The following is a 19,899-nucleotide window of genomic DNA, read 5'->3' as shown; positions in this document are numbered from 1 at the left end:
CTATCTCAGCTTTGAATGTACTCAACGACTCAGCATCCACAGCCCCTTGGGATAGAGAATTCCAAAGATTCACAACCCTCTGAGTGAAGAAATTCCTCCTCATCTGTGTCTTGAATGGCCGACCCATTATCCTAAGACTATGACCCTAGTTCTAGACTCTCCAGCCAGAGGAAACAACCTCTCAGCATTTACCCGGTCAAGTCCTCTCAGAATCTTATGTTTCAATGAGATCATCTCTCAATTTTCTAAGCTCCAGAGAATATAGGTCTATTCTACTCGATCTCTCCTCATACGGCAACCCTCTCATCCTAGGTATCAATCCAGTGAACTTTTGCTGCACCGCCTCCAAGACAAGTATGTCCTTCCTTGGATCAGGAGACCAAAACTGTACACATTACTCCAGGTGAGGTCTCACCAAAGCCCTGAACAACTGTAGCAAGACTTCCTTATTTCAATACGCCAATCCCCTTGCAATGAAGCCAACATGCCATTTGCCTTCCTAATTGCTTGCTGTACATGCATGCTAACTTTTTGAGTATCTTGTATGAGGACACCCAAATCTCTCTGAACATCAACATTTAATAGTTCCTCACCATTTAAAAAAAATATTGTTTTTCTATTCTTCCGACCAAAGTGAATAACCTCACATTTCCCCACATTATACTCCACCTCCACCTTCTTGCACACTCACTTAACACTTTGCAGACTTTTCGTGTCCTCCTCACAGCTTACTTTCCCACCTAGCATTGTATAGTCAGCAAACTTGGATACATTACACTCGGTTCCTTCATCTAAATCAATATAGACTGTAAATACCTGAGGCCCAAGCACCGATCCTTGTGGCACCCCACTAGTTACAGTCTATCAACGTGAAAATGACCCATTTATCCCTATTTTCTGCCCATTAACCAATCCTCATAATATTGTAATACACACTTCCTTCTGGGCACGAGAAATCTTGTACACAACGTCAGTGATAATGGATGATAAGAACTCTTACAGCAACATTCTAACAGGAAAAAACAAAACCATTTTACTGTTTGATAATGTAGTGCAACATATTCAAGGTTTGGATGAATGAGTACAAACAATATTTTGTGCAACACCTCATCTCTTCCAGCTCTTCATCACTGTCTAGAACCCTAAACACTCGGTCCACACTAGTCAGTAATTTACATGTTTTCCTTCAATCTAGCATATACTGCATTCTGTTCACGGTGCAATCCCCATCTCTTAATTTTACATTGGGGAGACCAAATGCAGATTAGGCGACCGCTCTACGGAACATCTTCATTCCAGCCACAAAAGTGACTCATATTCCCACTCTGAACTCTCTATCTTTGGCCTCCAAAGCAATGCAAACTTCAGGAACAGCACTCACATTTTCCTGGGCATCTTCAGCCTTCTGATCTGAACATGAATAATTTTAGACCTTAGTTAAATCCCTCATTTTCTTTTCAGCACAAGATGCTGGAGATGGAGAGTGGTTTTCACCATTTTAAGTATGTGTACATTATTTTATTCTTCCAATTACTTTTTATTGACTCAGTGAACTGACCTTTTGTATTCTTCTACTGATTGCTCTATTGAGCAGTTAACAAGTAATTCAACCCATCAGGATGACTGGATATTCTGTTGTTTCTTTTCCTTTCCTTCCCATCTATATTTTTTTCTTTCAGCCTATAAAGAGGCTTGCTTATCTTTCAGTCCTGAATAAGGGATATATTATATGGCTACAAATTGAAGGGGTCAAATGAGTTTTTCAGTATAATCTGCAGTTCGTGATGCTGTACTTCCCATAACATATGCAAAATCTGTATTATCCAACATTACATATTCTCAGCGACCATTTCTTAGTTGTGAGAGTTCTGTTGATATTTATAAACCACTTTGCTCTTGATGTATGTGTCATCATCAAAACTGCTCAATTTAATAACTACCAGTCATCTACTGTAATACATGAGATAAAAACGTGAAGCTCACTACTCTACAGGGTACAACACAAGTACCTTGTTAGAGAACTGTTGCAGTGATCAACATGTAAATAAATGGTAATAATGTGCTTAATTTTGCAGATACGTTTAATAACAGATTACCAGACATCTCTCCCAATAGAAGTAGATATCTAAATTTCTGCAATGCTTCATTATTTAATTTGAACTCAATTTTTGTAGCTAATGCACTGAAAAAAACAGTAAGTGCTGAAATATTACTGATACCAACATGTAACCACAAACAGCATTGCACCTTTAGAAATATACAATTAAGTAGAAATGTACCAGATGTTCAAAACAACTATAGCACTGATTTGGCCACTAGGAACAGTTAAGTTATTACTAATCCTAAAATGTCTGACTCAGTACACTTGATATTAATGTACGCTTGGTGTACAACCTGTAGTAAAGAGAGTATTCTTACATTTACAGATGAGGACAAAATCTTTGTAAAGGAAAATATTGCCAGGCAAAAAAAAAACACTAAACAATAGTAATTCATTAATATCTTTCATTACTTTCTCATTCATTTGCAATTGTAGGTATAAGTCAGCAATCAATGTATAGCCGTGTGTGTGTGTGTGTGTGTGTGTGTGTGTGTGTGTGTGTGTGTACACATACATATACACACAATGATCATCTGGCAATATATATACACACACATATCTGATAAGTACAAATTAATACACTTTTAAAATAAAGTTTGTTCTTTCATTTTATTAACAAAAATGTACAGTTGTGTAGGCTATACACTGATAGCTCACTTATACAAACAAGTGCAAATGAATGAGGAAGTAATGAATGATGGATATTAGACAATAGACCAACAGTTCACTAAACAAAAGGTAATGTTGTTACCTTACTATCACTGGAGCAAGTCATTTGGACAAAATAATTTGCAAAATCAATGCAGCAGAAATGGCTAAAATTGCATCTGCCACTTTAATTCTGGTCAGCAGTGTTTCTTCAATGGTGTAGTTTTACTACACAGTTTCCATAGATTTTTTAAGTTAATACCCTGATGAGTATACTTAGAGAAAAAAAAATCAAAAAATGCTTCACCCAATTGCTCAGTGTGTAACTACATTGCCTGGTCTAGTACTGAGCCCTACTAACATAGGAACAAACATACGAACAGGAGAAGATCCTTTGGTATCCATCCAGCCTGTCCCACACAATAATGAGACCTTGTGTATCACAGTATATACACGCACCACCCCGCACCATGTGATCTCCTGGGAGAGGCGAAAAACCAGACAAAAACCCTGGCCAATTTGGGGGTAAAAAATCTGGGAAATTCCTCCCCAACCCCTTTGGCGATCTAAACTAATCTAGATCATCACTCTGGCCCTGAATTCTATGCATTAAATTATCTATCTTTTGTAAGCAGTGAGCTCCGCCCCAGCCAGAAACAGGTCCAACTCGCACTTGAAGGAATTCAGCGACTCGGCGTCCACTGCACAAGCCGGCAGCCTGTTTCAGAGGTCCACATTCTCTGGGAAAAGAACCACCTCCTAACATCTAATCTCGATCTGATCTTGGACAGCTAAAAATTGTGACCCCTGGTCCTCCTTAACGTATTTAATTGGAACAAACTGTCAACTGGAACACAATCCATTCCTCTCATTATCTTATAAACCTCAATCAGATCACCCCTAAGTCTACACTTCTTTCAAGTGTAGAGTCCCAGCTCTTTTAGCCTATCTTGATAACTAAGATCCTTTAAGTTGGGAAATAATCTAGTGGCCCTCCTTTGCACCAAAGCCTCAATATCGTCCATCATGTGAGGAGACCAAAACTGGACAAAGTAATCCAAATGAGGCCTGACCGCGGTCTTGCATAAGGACAAAACAGTATGCTTTGTCTAATAGTCAATTGTCCTATAAATGCCCCCCAACACCCCACTTGCTCTAGCTATCACTTCACAGCATTGCTCGTGAACCTTTAGAGACCTATGCACTAAAATGCCCAGATCTCTCTCTTTCTCCACCTGCTTTAAAGCTTTGCCCTGAACGTTGAGTATTTGTCCTGCCCACATGCATAACACTGCACTTCTCCAAATTAAACATCATTTGCCAGTCAGGGGCTCAGTCCCTCAATGCATCAAGATCCACCTGAAGCAGTCGAGCATTGTCTACAGTCCTGACACTCGCACAGATCTTGTATCATCTGCAAATTTGCAGATCATACCCCCAATACCTACATCTAGATCAATAATAAAAATAGTAAAGAGCAACGATCCCAACACCGATCCCTGCAGGACACCACTGATGACCGGTCTCCAAACAGATTCAGATCCGTCTGTAACTACTTTCTTTCTATGTTCTTCCAGACGGTTCTCAATCCAGTTCAATATATTATCACTAATACCGGAGGCTTCGATCTTGTAGAGAAGTCTCCAGTTCGAAAGCTTTTTGGAAGTCTAAGTAGACAATGTGTACTGGGCTTCCCTCATCCATCATCTTGGTGACATCTTCAAAAAAATATAATCAAATTTGTTAGACATGACCTTTTTTTGAAGCCATGTTGGGTGTCCCCGGTATGTCCCTCTCTTCCGACAGAGCAGGAAGATTCCAACTTCCCTCCTTGGTCTATGCTGAGCTAGCTGATCTCATCTGGGGCAGCATTAACTATGCTACATTGGCATTAGCATCTTTGGAATAGGGAAGGGGGAAAGAAAGCCACTCCTGATCTCAATCCAGTACATCTTGCCCACATGTAGACAGCAACAGATTTGGATGTAGGGTCCCATGGTCTGGCCGACATGTGACTCCAGACCCACAGCAATGTGGTTGATTTTTAATCGCCCTCTGAAATGGCCGAGCAACCACTCAGTTGTACAATTTCGCTACGAAAAGTAATAATAAGAATAAAACCGGTTGGACCACCCAGCATCAGACCACTAGGCACCGGACATGACAAAGGCAAACCAAGCCCAGTCAACCCTGCAAAGTCCTCCTCAGTAACATCTGGGAACTTGTGTCAAAATTGGGAGAGCTGTCCCAGACTAGTCAAGCAACAGCCTGACAGAGCTAGACTCACTGAATCATTCCTTTCAGCCAACGTCCCAGACTTTTCCTTCACCATCCCTGCGTATGTCCTGTCCCACTGGCAGGACAGACCAACCAGAGGTGGCGGTAAAGTGATAGACAGTCAGGAGGGAGTGGCCCTGGGAGTCCTCAATATTGACTCCGGACCCCATGAAATCTCATGGCATCAGGTCAAACATGGGCAAGGAAACCTCCTGTTGATTACCACCTACCACCGTCCCTCAGCTAATGAATCAGTCCTCCTCCATGTTGAGCACCACTTGGAGGAAGCACTGAGGGTAGGAAGGGCACAGAATGTACTCTGGGTGGGGGACTTCAATGTCCATCACCAAGAGTGGCTCGGTAGCACCACTACTGACTGAGCTGGCCGAGTCATGAAGGACATAGCTGCCAGACTGGGCCTGCGGCAGGTGGTGAGCAAACCAACACGAGGGAAAAACCTACTTGACCTCATCCTCACCAGTCTACCTGTTGCAGATGCATCTGTCCATGACAGTATTGGTAGGAGTGATCACCGCACAGTCCTTGTGAAGACGAAGTCCCGTCATCAGGCTGAGGACACCATCCAACGTACTGTGTGGCACTATCACTGTTTTTTTTTATTCGTTCATGGGATGTGGGCATCGCTGGCGAGGCCGGCATTTATTGCCCATCCCAAATTGCCCTTGAGAAGGTGACGGTGAGCCGCCTTCATGAACTGCTGCAGTCCGTGTGGTGACGGTTCTCCCACAGTGCTGTTAGGAAGGGAGTTCTAGGATTTTGAACCAGTGACGATGAAGGAACGGCGATATATTTCCAAGTCGGGATGGTGTGTGACTTGGAGGGGAACGTGCAGGTGGTGTTGTTCCCATGTGCCTGCTGCTCTTGTCCTTCTAGGTAGTAGAGGTCGCGGGTTTCGAAGGTGCTGTCGAAGAAGCCTTGGTGAGTTGCTGCAGTGCATCCTGTGGATGGTACACACTGCAGCCACTGTGCGCCGGTGGTGAAGGGAGTGAATGTTTAGGGTGGTGGATGGGGTGCCAATCAAGCGGGCTGCTTTGTCCTGGATGGTGTCGAGCTTCTTGAGTGTTGTTGGAGCTGCACTCATCCAAGCAAGTAGAGAGTATTCCATCTCACTCCTGACTTGTGCCTTGTAGATGGTGGAAAGGCTTTGGGGAGTCAGGAGGTGAGTCACTCGCCGCAGAATACCCAGCCTCTGACCTGCTCTCGTAGCCACAGTGTTAAATGGGATAGATTCAGAACAGATCTAGCAGCTCAAAACTGGGCATCCATGAGGTGCTGTGGGCCATCAGCAGCAGCAGATTTGTATTCCAGCACAATCTGTAACCTCATGGCCCGACATATTTCTCACTCTACCATTACCAACAAGCCTGGGGATCAACCCTGGTTCAATGAGGAGTGAAGAAGAGCATGCCAGGAGCAGCACCAGGTGGACCTAAAAATGAGGTGCCAACCTGGTGTAGCTACAACACAGGACTACATGCATGCTAAACAGCAGAAGCAACATGCTATAGACAGAACTAAGCGATTCCACAACCAACGAATCAGATCAGAGCTCTGCAGTCCTGTCACATCCAGTCGTGAATGGCGGTGGACAATTAAACAACTAACAGGAGGAGGAGGCTCTGTAAACATCCCCATCCTCAATGATGGCAGAGTCCAGTACGAGTGCAAAAGAGAAGGCTGAAGCGTTTGCAATCACCTTCAGCCAGAAGTGCCGAGTAGATGATCCACCTTGGCCTCCTCCCGACATCCCCACCACCACAGAAGCCAGTCTTCAGCCAATTCGATTCACTCCACGTGATATCAAGAAACGGCTGAATGTACTGGATACAACAAAGGCAATTGGCCCCGACAACATCCCAGCTGTAGTGCCGAAGACTTGTGCTCCAGAACTAGCCATGCCTCTAGCCAAACTGTTCCAGTACAGCTACAACACTGGCATCTACGCGACAATGTGGAAAATTGACCAGATATGTTCTGTCCACAAAAAGCAGGACAAATCCAATCTGGCCAATTACCGCCCCATCAGTCTACTCTCAATCAGCAAAGTGATGAAAAGTGTCGTCGACAGTGTTATGAAGCGGCACTTACTCACCAATAACCTGCTCTCCGATGCTCAGTTTGGGTTCCGCCAGGACCACTCGGCTCCAGACCTCATTGGTCCAAACATGGACAAAAGAGCTGAATTTCAGAGGTGTGGTGAGAGTGACTTCCCTTGACATCAAAGCAGCATTTGACAGAGTGTGGCACGAAGGCGCCCTAGTAAAATTGAAGTCAATGGGAATCGGGGGAAAACCCTTCAGTGGTTAGAGTCGTACCTAGCACAAAGGAAGATGGTAGTGGTTGTTGGAGACCAATCATCTCAGCCCCAGGACATTGCTGCAGGAGTTCCTCAGGGCAGTGTCCTAGGCCCAACCATCTTCAGCTGCTTCATCAATGACCTTCCCTCCATCATAAGGTCAAGAATGGGGATGTTCACTGATGATCGCACAGTGTTCAGTTCCATGCGCAACCCCTCAGATAATGAAGCAATCCGTGCCCGCATGCAGCAAGACCTGGACAACATCCAGGCTTGGGCTCATAAGTGGCAAGTAACATTCGTGCCAGACAAGTGCCAGGCAATGACCACCTCCAACAAGAGAAAGTCTAATCACCTCCTTGACATTCAACGGCATTACCATCGCCGAATCCCCCACCATCAACATCCTGGGGGTCACCATTGACCAGAAACTTAACTGGACCAGCCATATAAATACTGTGGCTACAAGAGCAGGTCAGAGGCTGGGGATTCTGCAGTGAATGACTCACCTCCTGACTCCCCAAAGCCTTTCCACCATCTACAAGGCACAAGTCAGGAGTGTGATGGAATACTCTCCACTTGCCTGGATGAGTGCAGCTCCAACAACACTCAAGAAGCTCGACACCATCCAGGACAAAGCAGCCCGCTTGATTGGCACCCCATCCACCACCCTAAACATTCACTCCCTTCATCACTGGCGCATAGTGGCTGCAGTGTGTACCATCCACAGGATGCACTGCAGCAACTCGCCAAGGCTTCTTCGACAGCACCTCCCAAACCCGCGACCTCTACCACCTAGAAGGACAAGGGCAGCAGGCACATAGGAACAACACCACCTGCACATTCTCCTCCAAGTCACACACCATCCCGACGTGGAAATATATTACCATTCCTTCATCGTCACTGGGTTAAAACCCTGGAACTCCCGACCTAACAGCACTGTGGGAGTACCTTCACCACATGGACTGCAGCGGTTCAAGGCGGCAGCTCACCGCCACCTTCTCAAGGGCAATTAGGGATGGGCAATAAATGCTGGCCTTGCCAGCGACGCCCACATCCCATGACCGAATAAAAAAAAATATTGTTGCCTGGCTTTACACACGAAGAATGGGCAAGGTAAGCAAGGGCCGTCAGTTCCATATCACAGCAAGCATTCAATGCGCCCAAGAGGGAGGAGAAAACCAGCGAGGAAAAAGTCAAGGGCAGCCAATTCACTCTCGTAGTTATGTAACGAACACTCAACTCAGAGGATCATAAGTTTTGATACTAACTTTGACTGACACTTGTACTCATTCCAGGTCTACCTTAGATATATTCAGGTACAACAGTGAAAAGCACTCCCATATGTAGTCTCAGCATCATGTACTTCGGATTATGCCTTCACTGTTTAATATCTACACAATAGTATAACACAGGTGTATAATAATAAGGCCCCCTTGTGATCTGAACTGGATATCATTATCTTTCACATATGTCCTCATGCACACTTCTCCAATCTTTCTAAAGGTTCTTTATCTGAATGCACGCAGCATTCGTAATAAGATAGATGAATTGACAGCACAAATAGAAACAAATGGGTATGATCTCGTGGCCATTACAGAGACGCGGTTGCAAGGTGACCAAGGTTGGGAGCTAAATATTCAGGGTTATTTAACATTTCGGAAGGATAGGAAAAAAGGTAAAGGTGGTGGGGTAGCTCTGTTGATAAAGGATGAAATTGGTATAATAGTGAGAAATGATCTTGGCTCAGAAGATCAAGATGTCGAATCAATTTGGGTGGAGGTAAGAAATAGCAAGGGAAAGAAATCACTGGTGGGAGTAGTATATAGGCCCCTAACAGTAACTACACTGTAGGGCAAAATATTAATCAGGAAATAAGAGGGGCCTGTAAAAAAGGTAATGCAATAATCATGGGTGATTTTAACTTTCACATAGATTGGACAATTCAAATTGGCAAAAATAGCCCTGAGGAGGAGTTCACAGAGTGTATTAGGGACTGTTTCTTAGACCAATACATTGGGTAACCAACCAGGGAACAGGCCAGTTTGGATCTGGTAATGGGTAATGATGCAGGATTAATTAATGATCTCAAAGTAAAGGATCCCTTGGGAAGCAGTGATCATAACATGATAAAATTTCACATCCAGTTTGAGAGTGAGGATCTTCGGTCTAAAACTACTGTATTAAACTTAAATAAGGGTAATTATGAAGGAATGAGGGCAGAATTGGCTAAAGTGGACTGGGTAAACAGATTAGATGGTATGATGGTGGATAAGCAGTGGCAAACATTTAAAAATATATTTTATGACTCGCAACAAAAATATATCCCTGTGAGGAGGAAAGACTCCACAAAAAGAGTGAACCAACCACGGCTAACTAAGGAAGTAAAGGATGGTATCAGGTTAAAAGAAAAAGCATACAACATGTCAAAGATTACTGGTAAGCCCGAAGATTGGGAAAACTTTAAAAGCCAGCAAAGGATGACTAAAAGAATAATAAAGAGGGAGAAAATTAATTATGAGAGTAAACTAACAAGGAAGATAAAAACTAACAGTAAAAGCTTCTACAAGTATATAAAAAGGAAGAGGGTAGCTAAAGTAAACATTGGTCCCTTAGAGGATGAGACTGGGGAGATAATAATGGAAAACAAGGAAATGGCAGAGGAATTGAACAGATATTTTGTATCTGTCTTCACAGTAGAAGACACTAATAATGTACCAATAATAGTCGAAAATCAAGGGGCAAATGGGAAGAAGAAACTAAAAACAATCACTATCACTAGAGAAAAAGTACTAGGTAAACTAATGGGTCTAAAGGCTGACAAGTCCCCTGGATCTGATGGCTTGCATCCGAGGGTCTTAAAGGAGGTAGCTACAGAGATAGTGGATTCATTGGTTGTAATCTTCCAGAATTCACTAGATTCTGGAAAGGTCCCAGCGGATTGGAAAACCGCAAACGTAACACCCTTATTCAAGAAGGGAGTGAGACAGAAAGCAGGTCACTATAGACCAGTTAGCCTAACATCTGGCATTGGGGAAATTCTAGAATCCATTATTAAGGAAGTAGTAGCAGGACATTTGGAGACTCATAATAAAACCATGTTGACTCTCCTTGATTGTATGAAGGGGAAATCGTGTCTGACAAATTTATTAGAATTCTTTGAGGAAGTAAAGGGCAGGGTGGATAAAGGGGAACCAATGGATGCAGTATATTTGGATTTCCAAAAGGCATTCAGTAAGGTGCCACATAAAAGGTTACTGCACAAGATAAGAGCTCATGGTGTTGGGGGTAATATACTGGCATGGATAGAGGCTTGGCTAACTAACAGACAACAAAGAGTCGGGAGAAAAGGGTCATTTTCAAAATGGCAATCTGTAACTAGTGGGGTGCCGCAGGGCTCAGTGCTGGGGCCTCAACTATTTATTATATATATCAATGACTTGGATGAAGGAACAGAGTGTCTTGTGGCCAAATTTGCTGATGACACAAAGATAGGTGGAAAAGCAAGTTGCGATGAGGACACAAAGTGTCTGCAAAGGTACATTGACAGGTTAAGCGAATGGGCAAAAATGTGGCAGATGGAATATAATGTGGGAAAATGTGAAGTCATCCACTTTGGGAGGAAAGATAAAAAAGCAAAATATTATTTGAATGGAGAAATACTACAAAATGCTACAGTACAGAGGGATGTGGGTGTCCTCATGAAACACAAAAAGTCAACATACAGGTGCAGCAGGTAATCCGGAAGGCAAACGGAATATTGGCCTTTATTTCTAGGGGGATGGAGTATAAAAGCAGGGAAGTCATGCTACAACTGTACAGGGTGCTGGTGAGACCACACCTGGACTACTGCGTACAGTTCTGGTGCCCTTATTTAAGGAAGGACATACTTGCATTGGAGGCAGTTCAGTGGAGGTTCACTAGGTTGATTCCGGGTATGGAAGGGTTATCTTATGAGGAAAGATTAAACAGATTGTCTCTATACTCATTGGAGTTTAGAAGAATGAGAGGAGATCTTATTGAAACATACAAGATTCTGAGGGGACTCGATAGGGTAGATGCTGAGAGGATGGGGGAATCTAAAACTAGGGGCATAGTCTCAGAATAAGGGGTTGCCCGTTTAATACGGAAACGAGGAGGAATTTCTTCTCCCAGAGGGTCGTGAATCTTTGGAACTTTTTACCCCAAAAAGCTGTGGAGGCTGAGTCATTGAATATATCCAAGGCTGAGTTAGACAAATTTTTGATCAGCAAGGGAGTCAAAGGGTATGGGGAAAAGGCAGGGAAGTGGAGTTGAGACAAAAATCAGATCAGCCATGATCTCACTGAATGGCGGAGCAGGCCGAGGGTCCGAATGGCCTACTCCTGCTCCTATCTCTTATGGTCTTATGGTCTAACTGAAGCACAAGACCAGATATGAAGCTGCTATATTTTACAGAACAGCAATTGACCATAAGAGAGTAACAGATGTAATCAAATCTCATCTTGTCTCAAGTACCCATAGAACCATCCTGGAGAACAAGAAAAATAAATACGTCACCCTATCCCTATTAGCGGGTTCACTTGATTTTTCGTGGTCAGCCTTGGAACCATAGAAAAGATACAGCAGCGAAGGGGGCCATTCGGCTGCTCGAAGAACAACCAGGTGTCCATTCTAATCCCACCTTCCATTACCCGGTCCATAGCCCTGCAGCTTACAGCAATTTAGGTGCAGGTCCAGGTATTTTTTAAAAAGAGTTGAGTATCCCTGCCTCTACCACCAATTCGGGCAGCGAATTCCATACACCCACCACCCTCTGGGTCAAAAAGTTTTTCCTCATTTCCCCTCTAATCCTTCCACCAATCAGCTTAAATCTACGTCCTTTAGTTCTTGAACTCTCAGCTAGGGGAAACAGGTATTTCCTGTCTACTCTATCTGGGCCCCTCATAATTTTGTACACCTCAATCAAGTCTCCCCTCAGCCTCCTCTGCTTCAAGGAAAACAATCCCAGCCTATCCAATCTCTCCTCGTAGCTGCAATTTTCAAGCCCTGGCAAAACTCTTCTAAATCTTCTCTGCACTCTCTCCAGAGCAATTACGTCCTTCCAGTAATGTGGTGACCAGAACTGCGCACAATACTCCAGCTGTGGCCTTACCAGCATTTTATACAGTTCCATCATTACATCCCTGCTTTTATGTTCTATACCTCGGCTAATAACGGAGAGCATTCCGTATGCCTTCTTCACAACCTTATCTATCTGTACTGCCACCTTCAGGGACCTGTGCACATGCACTCCAAGGTGTCTCACTTCCTCTACCACTCTCAATATATTCCCGTTTACTGCTTGCCCTCCCTAAGTGCATTACCTCACAGTTCTCCGGGTTAAACTCCATTTGCCACTTTTCTGCCCACTCCACCAACCCATTGATATCTTCTTGGAGTCTACAGCTATCCTCTTCACTATCAACTACACGGCCAATTTTTGTGTCGTCTGAAAATTTGCCAATCATGCCCCCTACATTCAAATCCAAATCATTAATATATACCACAAACAGCAAGGGACCCAACACTGAGCCTTGTGCCACACCACTGGAAACGGATTTCCATTCGAGATTTCCATTCCAGCCGTCTGATCCTGACCAGGTTCTGGGCTCAAGTTTCCTTTGCTTGGCCAGGGTCTTCTCCCAGACCTAGCTGGCTAAGCGCCAATTTACCTCTTAGTCCTTTTCCCTCTGTTTCCAGCTGGCAGAAAGGGCTATCCCTGTGATTCCTTCCCCATTCAAATCATTCACCAGTAGACCAGTCAGTAAAATCAGTTACCTCTCCTGTCAAAATTAAGAGGGCCCACCCAGGCTTGACGGGCTTGGAATGAGACAATTGACCCTCATTGTCTTAGTCTGAATAGGCTCTGAGCCACAACATTCCTCAAACAGGCTGGTTTGGTTATAATATATCTTCAACACTGGCAGCCTGTGGGTCTTTTCTTTTAGACCTGTGCAAATTCACTTTGTTTCAAAACACAACACTTAAACACAACTCATTCCCAGATCCTTTCCATGAAGAAAATAAAAATGATCTAAGAAATCCCAAAACATGACCCTCGGCTTCATCTGGGTAACTAGTAAGGGCATGGATGGTAGCAGCACATTCTATATTTGCAAGAGAAAAGTTGGAGCAGTCTGCAGCCACAGATTATTCTGCCATGACAGCTGAAGGAAGAAGTGCGACAATAAAATGATAATGCAAAAAAAACCACACATCTTGAAAGCTCCATTGAATATTCAATTCCTGCTGTTGAGAAAGTAAATACATTTGTAACATTTATCATGTAATGCACAATAGTGACAATCCATTATTCCTTCCTAAAATAGTTACATAATACTTTTATCCCATGGAAATATCCATGTGACCACAGAATATCTATTGGACGAGGTAGACTGTAGAGCTATTTAGGGCTTAGTGATGTGCTTTAGTAATCAGCTCTTGTTTAGAAACAGCCCTTGAAAAAATGACAATGTACTATTTTTAGTTTGAAAATTATTTTCTATTTTTCAGTTTTGTCCCAAGATTCTCTCCATTTGATATCACAGGAAGATATTTGGGTTTGCAAGTAACAGCAGCAACTTGGATTCACATAGCTTCTTTAATATAGAAAATGGCCCAAGGCTTCTGGGGAGGAAGAAAAAAAAAACAGAAATAGGAAAGAGTAGAGATACCAAGCAATGGGACTGATTTGGGGGGGGGGGGTGAGGGGGGGACAGGGGTTATCAAAAGCTTGTCCAAAAATATTGGTAGAGAAAACATTTTGACCGGGGAGAGAAAAGGAGAGGCAGAGAATTTGAGGGGTGGGTGGGCGGGGGCAGGATTTTAGGAACTGGAGCTGAGGCAGCTGAACGCTCTATTACCAATGATGGGCGAAAGGATGGGTTGAATCAAAAATCAAAGTCAAACAAGTGGAGGATGCAGGGGGGGGTTATAAAGTTGAAGAGCAGACTTCGGATGGGACAAGGCAATAGTAGGATCTGAAGACCAGGACAACTAGTTTAAATTTAATGTTTTAAGGGACTGGAATTCAATGTAGGTCAATGATAACATGGGTTATGTGTGAGCAGGACAGAATGTAAGCAACTGTCCTTTGGGCCAGTTGGGAATTTATGGAGGGTGGAGAATGGGATACCAGACAGTACGACATTAGAGAAAGAGAGTCTAGAGGTGACAACAGCATAATTAAGGGCTAAGGTTTAGATTAGCAATGGAAAAGGAGAAGGAGCAATCTAGAGTAAAAATACTCAATTGGAGGAGGGCCAATTTCAGTGGGTCAAGGATCTGGCCCGGGTAAATTGGAATCAAAGATTGGCAGGCAAAACTGTAATCGAACAATGGGCGGCCTTTAAAGAGGAGACGGTTCGGGTACAGTCTAGGTACCCTCCCACGAGGGAGAAAGGTAGCGCAACCAATGCCAGAGCTCCCTGGATGATAAAAGAGATAGAGAGTAAGATGAAGCAGAAAAAGGGGGCGTATGACAGATGTCAGGTTGATAATACAAGTGAGAACCGGGCTGAATATAGAAAATAGAGAAGTGAAAAAGGAAATAAGAGGGGCAAAGAGAGAGTATGAGAATAGACTGGCAACTAACATAAAAGGGAATCCAAAAGTCTTCTATAGGCATATAAATAATAAACGGGTAGTAAGAGGAGGAGCGGACCGATTAGGGACCAAAAAAGGAGATCTAAGCATGGAGGCAGAAGGCATGGCTGAGGTACTAAATGAGTACTTTGCATCTGTCTTTACCAAGAAAGAAGTTGCTGCCAAAGTCACAGTCAAAGAGGAGATAGTTGAGATACTGGATGATAAAGAAGAGGTACTAGAAAGGCTGGCTGTACTTAAAGTAGATAAGTCACCCAGTCCGGATGGGATGCATTCCAGGTTGCTGAGGGAAGTAAGGGTGGAAATTGCGGAGGTACTGGCCATAATCTTCCAATCCTCCTTAGATATGGGGGCTGTGCCAGATGACTGGAGAATTGCAAATGTTACACCCTTGTTCAAAAAAGTGTGTGAGGATAAACCCGGCAACTACAGGCCAGTCAGTTTAACCTCTGTAGTGGGGAAACTTTTAGAAACAATAATCCGGGACAAAATTAACAGTCACTTGGACAAGTGTGGATTGATTAAGGAAAGCCAGCATGGATTTGTTAAAGGCATATAGTGTTTAACTAACCTGATCGAGTTTTTTGATGAGGTAGCAGAGAGGGTTGATGTAGTGTACATGGACTTCCGAAAGGTGTTTGATAAAGTGCCACATAATAGGCTTGTCAGCAAAGTTGAAGCCCATGGAATAAAAGGGGCAGTGGCAGAATGAATATGAAATTGGCTAAGTGAGAGGAAACAGAGGGTAGTGGTGAACAGTTGTTTTTCGGACTGGAGTAAGGTATACAGTGGTGTTCCCCAGGGGTCAGTACTAGGACCATTGCTTTTCTTAATATATATTAATGACTTAGACTTGGGTGTACAGGGCATAATTTCAAAATTTGCATCTGACACAAAACTTTGAAGCGGAGTGGATAGTGAGGAGGATAGCGATAGACTTCAAGAGGACACAGACTGGTGGAATGGGCGGACACGTGGCAGATGAAATTTAATGCAGAGAATTGCGAAGTGATACATTTTGGTAGGAAGAATGAGGAGAGACAATATAAACTAACGGGTACAATTCTAAAGGGGGTGCAGGAACAGAGAGACCTACAGGTATATGTGCATAGGTCGTTGAAGGTGGCAGGGCAGGTTGAGAAGGCGGTTAAAAAAGCATATGGGATCCTGGGCTTTATAAATAGAGGCATAGAGTACAAAAGTAAGGAAGTTATATTGAACCTTTATAAAACACTGGTGCGGCCACAACTGGAGTATAACTGGAGTATTGTGCCCAATTCTGGGTACCGCACTTTAGGAAGGATGTGAAGGCCTTAGAGAGGGTGCAGAAAAGATTTACTAGATTGGTTCCAGGGATGAGGGACTTCAGTTAGAGTCATAGAGTCATAGAGTTATACAGCACGGATAGAGGCCCTTCGGCCCATCGTGTCCGCGCCGGCCATCAAGCCCTGTCTACTCTAATCCCATATTCCAGCATTTGGTCCGTAGCCTTGTATGCTATGGCATTTCAAGTGCTCATCCAAATGCTTCTTGAATGTTGTGAGGGTTCCTGCCTCCACAACCCTTTCAGGCAGTGAGTTCCAGACTCCAACCACCCTCTGGGTGAAAAAGTTCTCTCTCAAATCCCCTCTAAACCTCCCGCCTTTTACCTTGAATCTATGTCCCCTTGTTATAGAACCCTCAACGAAGGGAAAAAGCTCCTTAGTATCCATCCTATCTGTGCCCCTCATAATTTTGTACACCTCAATCATGTCCCCCCTCAGCCTCCTCTGCTCCAAGGAAAACAAACCCAATCTTCCCAGTCTCTCTTCATAGCTGAAGCGCTCCAGCCCTGGTAACATCCTGGTGAATCTCCTCTGCACCCTCTCCAAAGCGATCACATCCTTCCTGTAGTGTGGCGACCAGAACTGCACACAGTACTCCAGCTGTGGCCTAACCAGTGTTTTATATAGCTCCATCATAACCTCCTTGCTCTTATATTCTATGCCTCGGCTAATAAAGGCAAGTATCCCATATGCCTTCTTTACCACCTTATCTACCTGTTCCGCCGCCTTCAGGGATCTGTGAACTTGCACACCAAGATCCCTCTGACCCTCTGTCTTGCCTAGGGTCCTCCCATTCATTGTGTATTCCCTTGCCTTGTTAGTCCCTCCAAAGTGCATCACCTCGCACTTTTCCGGGTTAAATTCCATTTGCCACTGTTCCGCCCATCTGACCAACCCATCTATATCGTCCTGCAGACTGAGGCTATCCTCCTCGCTATTTACCACCCTACCAATCTTTGTATCATCAGCGAACTTACTGATCATACCTTTTACATTCATATCCAAGTCATTAATGTAGACCACAAACAGCAAGGGACCCAGCACCGATCCCTGTGGTACCCCACTGGCCACAGGCTTCCAGTCACAAAAACAACCTTCGACCATCACCCTCTGCCTTCTGCCACTAAGCCAGTTTTGTATCCAAAGTGCCAAGGCACCCTGGATTCCATGGGCTCGTACCTTCTTGACCAGTCTCCTGTGGGGGACTTTATCGAAGGCCTTACTGAAATCCATGTATACCACATCCACTGCGTTACCCTCATCCACACGCCTAGTCACCCCCTCAAAAAATTCAATCAAATTAGTCAGACATGATCTTCCCTTGACAAAGCCATGTTGACTATCCCTGATTAATCCTTGCTTCTCCAAGTGGAGACTAATTTTGTCCTTCAGAATTTTTTCCAATAATTTTCCTACCACTGATGTTAGGCTCACTGGCCTGTAGTTCCCCGGTTTTTCCCTACTCCCCTTCTTGAATAATGGTACTACATTAGCGGTTCTCCAGTCCTCTGGCACATCCCCTGTGGCCAGAGAGGTTCTGAATATATGTGTTAGAGCCCCCGCAATCTCCTCCTTTGCCTCACACAGTAGCCTGGGATACATTTCGTCCGGGCCTGGGGATTTATCCATTTTTAGGCCTGCTAAAACCGCCAATACCTCCTCCCGCTCGATGTTAATATGTTCGAGTATATCACAGTCCCCCTGCCGTATTTCTATGTCTACATCGTCCTTCTCCATAGTGAAAACAGATGCAAAAAATTCATTTAGAACCCCTCCTACATCTGCCGGCACCACACACACATTGCCATTTTTGTCCCTAATGGGCCCTATTTTTTCCCTAGTCATCCTCTTACCCTTAATATACTTATAAAACATCTTAGGATTTTCCTTTATTTTGCTCGCCAGTGTTATTTCATGGCCCCTCCTTGATCTCCTAATTTCTTTTTTAAGTATCCCCCTGCACTTTTTGTATTCCTCTAGGGCTTCCTCCGTCTTTAGCCTTTTGTATCTGCCAAAAGCCCTCCTTTTTTTCCTAATCCATTCTCGTATATCCCGACATCCAAGGTTCCCTGGAGTTCTTGGAACCACCCTTGACCTTTACGGGAACATGTTGCCATTGTATGGTCTCAATCTCCCTTCTGAAAGACTCCCATTGCTCCGATGCGGATTTTCCTACAAGCAGCTGATCCCAGTCCATTTTGGCCAGATCCTGCCTTATCCTATTAAAATTAAAATCGGCCTTCCCCCAATTTAGAACCTTTATTTCCGGCCCCTCCCTATCCTTTTCCATGACCACCTTAAATCTCACCGAATTATGGTCACTGTCACCAAAGTGCTCACCTACTAGCACTTCTTCCACTTGGCCGGCCACATTCCCTAGAATTAGGTCCAGTACCGCCCCCTCTCTTGTAGGACTTTCTACATGCTGGCTCATGTGGATAGACTGGAGAAACTGGGGTTGTTCTCCTTACAGCATAGAAGGTTGAGAGGAGATTTGATAGTGGTGTTCAAAATCATGAGGGGGTCTAGACAGAGTAGACAGAGAAAAGCGGTTCCCATTGGTAGAAGGGTCGAGAACTAGAGGACACAGATTTAAGGTGATTGGCAAAAGAACCAAAGGTGACATGAGGAAAATCTTTTTTACGCAGCGAGTGGTTATGATCTGGAATGCACTGCCTGAGAGGTTGGTGGAGGCGGATTCAATTGTTGCTTTCAAAAGGGAACTGAATAAGTACTTGAAGGAAAAAATTTGCAGGGCTACAGGGAAAAGGCGGGGACTAGCTGGATTGCTCTTGCAGAGAGACGGCACGGGCTTGACAGGCCGAATGGCCTCCTTCTGTGCTGTAATCATTCTATGATTCTATTCTAGTAGCAGGGAGACTAAGGTAGAGGCAGAGGTGGACGATGTTGGGGAGATGAAAATAAGCAGTCTTGTTAGTGGTTAGGATGTAGGGTTTGAAGCTCAGCTCAAGGTTGAACAAGATGCCATGGTTTCATATGGTCTGATTCATCCTGAAAAGTAGATGGGGAGGAGGATTCAGTTAGTGGCACGTGAGTTTGTGACTGTGGCTAAAACTATAGCTTCAGTCTTGCCTATGATCGGTTGGAGAAAGTTGTGACTTTGCAATTGATGTTGGACAGGCAGTTTGACAACACGAGGGTGGCCAGTGGTGAAGAGAGAGTTATGCATTATCAGCATGCATATGGAAGCTGACTACATATCTGCAGCCTATGTCACCGCGGGTTAGCATGTAGATAAGGAAGAGGAGGAGGGCTTGGATGTATATTTGGGGGACTTCGGAGGTGATGGTGTGGGGGAAGAAGAGCACCTATTGCTAAAGAGATTGTGTACTCTTCAAAGTTAAAAAAAATAAGAACAGCACTTCCCAACACTTTAAAGGCATTAATTCCACACAAAACATTCATTCGTTTGATTCAGAAAATATTCTAAAATACTGAAAAATACGCATCTGATGACAAAAAGAAATCCTATGACCTTGCAGACCCAGGAACTCCAACTGAAAAACTCATGCTCTAGAAACTGTCAAACTGACTCGGATTTTGCAGTCTTGTACGAGTCAGAAGGTCACAGTTTCTCCTGATGT

General features: G+C 44.0%; 1 protein-coding gene across 16 annotated transcripts in view; it reads right to left on the bottom strand.

Moving 5' to 3' along the window:
• The window catches only part of macf1a (microtubule actin crosslinking factor 1a), a 523,722-nt gene that overhangs the window by 302,873 nt on the left and 200,950 nt on the right, over window positions 1–19,899 (bottom strand). The gene's annotated exons all lie outside the window — the stretch shown is intronic.

This window comes from Heptranchias perlo, chromosome 26 (assembly GCF_035084215.1).
Source record: "Heptranchias perlo isolate sHepPer1 chromosome 26, sHepPer1.hap1, whole genome shotgun sequence".
Taxonomy (NCBI): Eukaryota; Metazoa; Chordata; class Chondrichthyes; order Hexanchiformes; family Hexanchidae; genus Heptranchias; species Heptranchias perlo.
The sequence above is the reverse complement of the archived record's forward strand: the minus strand, read 5'-3'. Positions and strand labels throughout refer to the sequence as shown.